This window comes from Hoplias malabaricus, chromosome 2, assembly GCF_029633855.1.
Source record: "Hoplias malabaricus isolate fHopMal1 chromosome 2, fHopMal1.hap1, whole genome shotgun sequence".
NCBI lineage: Eukaryota > Metazoa > Chordata > Actinopteri > Characiformes > Erythrinidae > Hoplias > Hoplias malabaricus.
Window position 1 is genome coordinate 83,193,499 of NC_089801.1, and position 5,556 is coordinate 83,199,054.

Below are 5,556 nucleotides of genomic sequence, written 5' to 3' on the forward strand. Positions count from 1 at the left end.
TAGAGAGAGGTGTGAGAATAATAAGGCACTGATTATGTGGAGGTGAAAGAGAGTGATCAGTAAACCCTGAGGACTGTGTTCACTATAACACTGCACAGTGAAGGAAACAATTCACAATCAGTGGATTAATGAACAGAATCACTTTATTCTCATGTTACTCGTCACATTAAAAAACACAAACAGTTCATTAACAGTGTAATAGCAGTCGTTAATACAAAATTATTATTATTTTTAAATATTTTTATTAATATTTGTCATGTTTTCTTAAAATAAAATGTTTTATTGTGTTTTGTCTCATTGTGTATCTTGTTGTGTGTCTGATTGTGTGGTGTGTATCTGATTGTTGTGTCGTGTGTCTGATTGTTGTGTCGTGTGTCTGATTGTTGTGTCGTGTGTCTGATTGTTGTGTTGTGTGTCTGTGTGTTGTGTGTCTGATTGTGTGTCATGTGTCTGATTGTTTGTCTGATTGTGTGTGGTGTGTCTGATTGTGTGTCGTGTGTCTGATTGTGTGTCGTGTGTCTGATTGTTGTGTGGTGTGTCTGATTGTGTGTCGTGTGTCTGATTGTGTGTCGTGTGTCTGATTGTTGTGGTGTGTGTCTGATTGTTGTGGTGTGTGTCTGATTGTTGTGTGTCTGATTGTGTGTTGTGTGTCTGATTGTGTGTCTGATTGTGTGTCGTGTGTCTGATTGTGTGTCGTGTGTCTGATTGTGTGTCGTGTGTCTGATTGTTGTGGTGTGTGTCTGATTGTTGTGTTGTGTATCTTGTTGTGTGTCTGATTGTGTGTTGTGTGTCTGATTGTGTGTTGTGTGTCTGATTGTGTGTCGTGTGTCTGATTGTGTGTCGTGTGTCTGATTGTTGTGTCGTGTGTCTGATTGTTGTGTCGTGTGTCTGATTGTGTGGCGTGTGTCTGATTGTGTGTCGTGTGTCTGATTGTGTGTCGTGTGTCTGATTGTGTGTCGTGTGTCTGATTGTGTGTCGTGTGTGTCTGATTGTGTGTCGTGTGTGTCTGATTGTGTGTCGTGTGTGTCTGATTGTGTGTCTTGTGTGTCGTGTGTCTGATTGTGTGTCGTGTGTCTGATTGTGTGTCGTGTGTCTGATTGTGTGTCGTGTGTCTGATTGTGTGGTGTGTGTCTGTGTGTCGTGTGTGTCTGATTGTGTGTCGTGTGTGTCTGATTGTGTGTCGTGTGTCTGATTGTGTGTCGTGTGTCTGATTGTGTGGTGTGTATCTGATTGTGTGTCGTGTGTCTGATTGTGTGTCGTGTGTCTGATTGTGTGTCGTGTGTCTGATTGTGTGGTGTGTGTCTGATTGTGTGGTGTGTATCTTGTTGTGTGGTGTGTGTCTGATTGTGTGTCGTGTGTCTGATTGTGTGTCGTGTGTCTGATTGTGTGGTGTGTATCTGATTGTTTGTCGTGTGTCTGATTGTGTGTCGTGTGTCTGATTGTGTGTCGTGTGTGTCTGATTGTGTGTCGTGTGTATCTGATTGTGTGTCGTGTGTCTGATTGTGTGTCGTGTGTCTGATTGTGTGTCGTGTGTCTGATTGTGTGGTGTGTGTCTGATTGTGTGTTGTGTATCTTGTTGTGTGTCTGATTGTGTGTCGTGTGTCTGATTGTGTGGTGTGTGTCTGATTGTGTGTCGTGTGTGTCTGATTGTGTGTCGTGTGTGTCTGATTGTGTGTCGTGTGTCTGATTGTGTGTCGTGTGTGTCTGATTGTGTGTCGTGTGTGTCTGATTGTGTGTCGTGTGTCTGATTGTGTGTCGTGTGTCTGATTGTGTGTCGTGTGTCTGATTGTGTGGTGTGTGTCTGATTGTGTGTCTGATTGTGTGTCGTGTGTGTCTGATTGTGTGTCGTGTGTGTCTGATTGTGTGTCGTGTGTCTGATTGTGTGGTGTGTATCTGATTGTGTGTCGTGTGTCTGATTGTGTGGTGTGTGTCTGATTGTGTGGTGTGTATCTTGTTGTGTGTTGTGTGTCTGATTGTGTGTCTGATTGTGTGTCGTGTGTCTGATTGTGTGTCGTGTGTCTGATTGTGTGGTGTGTATCTGATTGTTTGTCGTGTGTCTGATTGTGTGTCGTGTGTCTGATTGTGTGGTGTGTGTCTGATTGTGTGTCGTGTGTATCTGATTGTGTGTCGTGTGTCTGATTGTGTGTCGTGTGTCTGATTGTGTGTTGTGTATCTTGTTGTGTGTCTGATTGTGTGTCGTGTGTCTGATTGTGTGTCGTGTGTCTGATTGTGTGTTGTGTATCTTGTTGTGTGTCTGATTGTGTGGTGTGTGTCTGATTGTGTGTTGTGTATCTTGTTGTGTGCAGATGGCTGTGAGCTCACACTGGACCCAAACACAGTGAACACACTCCTCTCTCTGTCTGAGGAGAACAGGAAGGTGGAGAGTGTGGAGGAGGAACAGTCGTATCCTGATCATCCAGAGAGATTCAGTCACTGGAGGCAGGTTCTGTGCAGAGAGAGTCTGACTGGGCGCTGTTACTGGGAAACTGAGTGGAGTGGGAGGAGGGTTGATATATCAATCAGGAGAAAAGGAGGCAGTGCTGGCTGTGGGTTTGGAGAGAATGAAAAGTCCTGGAGTCTGATCTGCTCTAATAACAGTTACTCTGTCCTTCACAATAAGAAGTACATTGCTCGCCCTTTTACTCCCTCCAGATCTAACAGAGTAGGAGTGTATGTGGACTATGACGCTGGCACTCTGTCCTTCTACAGCGTCTCCACTGACACACACACACTCACACACTTTCACACACTCACCACCACATTCACTGAACCCCTCTGTGCTGGAGTCAGGGTTGATTTAGACTCCTCAGTGACGTTGTGTCAGATTAAATCGTTGTGTATTTGTGTGATTTGATGCTCTTTGCAGTGTTCACACATTTTCATTTTATTTTTTCTTTGTTTCCTTTACTTTTCCTTTATGCCTCTCATGTGGGAGTTTAGTGTAAAAGTTTGACTGAAAGTAATAAACCTCCTGTGTCTGAATTTCAGGAAAGTCCGCTGATGTATAGTGAATTTATACAGCGCTGTATCTGTTTAATAACAGCAGAAATATGAGTGCAGTAACAGGTGATAAAATTAAACACTGAATGAAGGACATTAAACACCGTCTGGGGATGATTCTCCATCCTTTCATTCTTCCTCAGTTTCTCAGGGGGAGGAGCTAAGGCCATTATTCAGGGTGGGGTTAGAGAGATGGAGGAGTTGGAGAAGTTAGTCCTAAAAGTCCTGTGATTGCCAAATTCTTTAAAGTATTATCCTATTATCCATACAATATTTGATGTAATGTACTTATTTTACAGTTGGCTGACTTTTATATTTTATATTTTCCTAGTCTCTTCTACATCGGCTAATTTTCTAGTTTTCAGAAAAATGTTACTGAAGGGATTCATGTATGTTTTTGTTTATGTTTGTTTTTTTTCATCAACGTTAAGGACAAATTCTTTTGACATGTTTTATATTTAACCTGTAAAAACCAGACTCTAACACATTTTTATGAAGGGTTAGAATCTGTTAGATCAAGCAGTGAAGTACACTGTATGTAAATGTTACAAACAAACACAGCTCTGGTGTCTAAACACAATATCCTTTAGGAAACAAACTAAAGATGAGAATTTAACAACTCTTTAAAAAAGAGTACAATTCATTTTTTTTACAATTTATTTTAAAAAAAAAACCTTATTTTATACAAGTCTTCAGTGTGAATCAAGTCCAATCGGATTAGATGCATTTATATTGTATTAAGCATTTACATTGACCTCTGTATTATGTTAATAATCAGCGTAGAGGTGATTTAAAGTGTATTAGAGGATGTGACTGTGGTTATTCCCAAATACTATAAATTACAGAAGGGACGTGATCACCTGCAGATTGTGGTGTCAGAGGAGGGTCCAGTCCCCTGTGGATATGGAGGGTCCACTGTACGGGGGTTGGGTTCAACAGTAATGATGAGCTTCCTTTCTATCACTAACTGCAGTACAGAGTTAATCAAACGTTTGAGCACACTGTTAGATCAGTGTATTGTTGATTTTCAGAGGGGGAGGAGAGTGAACATATTATATAAACCGCTGCCCTTTTAACTGCTGCACCTGTTAATTTACTGAATATAAACATTGGAGGAAGAACACATTAAATATAAAATGTATGAATAACTGATAATGTTTTATGTTTTACTATCCCAGTGTGTTACAAATAAAAGCTAATAAAATGTTTCTTAAGTTTTTCTCTTATTATTATTGCTATTAGGTTCATTTACTTTGACAAGGAGTGTCCAAGCACCTGTACTGGTGGGGGTTGTGAGTGTGTGTGAGGGGGAGTGGTGATGGTGGGGGCTGTGAGTGTGTGTGAGGTGGGAGTCTTGATGATGGTGAGGGCTGGGAGTGTGTGTGAGGTGGTGGTGGTGGTGATGGTGGGGGCTGTGAGTGTGTGTGAGGGGGGAGTGGTGGTGATGGTGGGGGCTGTGAGTGTGTGTGAGGGGGGAGTGGTGGTGATGGTGAGGGCTGTGAGTGTGTGTGAGGGGGGAGTGGTGGTGATGGTGGGGGCTGTGAGTGTGTGTGAGGGGGGAGTGGTGGTGATGGTGGGGGCTGTGAGTGTGTGTGAGGGGGGAGTGGTGGTGATGGTGAGGGCTGTGAGTGTGTGTGAGGGGGGAGTGGTGGTGATGGTGGGGGCTGTGAGTGTGTGTGAGGTGGTGGTGGTGGTGATGGTGGGGGCTGTGAGTGTGTGTGAGGGGGGAGTGGTGGTGATGGTGAGGGCTGTGAGTGTGTGTGAGGGGGGAGTGGTGGTGATGGTGAGGGCTGTGAGTGTGTGTGAGGGGGGAGTGGTGGTGATGGTGGGGGCTGTGAGTGTGTGTGAGGGGGCAGTGGTGGTGATGGTGGGGGCTGTGAGTGCGTGTGAGGGGGGAGTGGTGGTGATGGTGGGGGCTGTGAGTGTGTGTGAGGGGGGAGTGGTGGTGATGGTGGGGGCTGTGAGTGTGTGTGAGGGGGGAGTGGTGGTGATGGTGGGGGTTGTGAGTGTGTGTGAGGGGAGAGTGGTGATGGTGGGGGCTGTGAGTGTGTGTGAGGTGGGAGTCTTGATGATGGTGAGGGCTGGGAGTGTGTGTGAGGTGGTGGTGGTGGTGATGGTGGGGGCTGTGAGTGTGTGTGAGGGGGGAGTGGTGGTGATGGTGGGGGCTGTGAGTGTGTGTGAGGGGGGAGTGGTGATGGTGGGGGCTGTGAGTGTGTGTGAGGTGGGAGTCTTGATGATGGTGAGGGCTGGGAGTGTGTGTGAGGTGGTGGTGGTGGTGATGGTGGGGGCTGTGAGTGTGTGTGAGGGGGGAGTGGTGGTGATGGTGGGGGCTGTGAGTGTGTGTGAGGGGGGAGTGGTGGTGATGGTGGGGGCTGTGAGTGTGTGTGAGGGGGGAGTGGTGGTGATGGTGAGGGCTGTGAGTGTGTGTGAGGGGGAGTGGTGATGGTGGGGGCTGTGAGTGTGTGTGAGGTGGTGGTGGTGGTGATGGTGGGGGCTGTGAGTGTGTGTGAGGGGGGAGTGGTGGTGATGGTGAGGGCTGTGAGTGTGTGTGAGGGG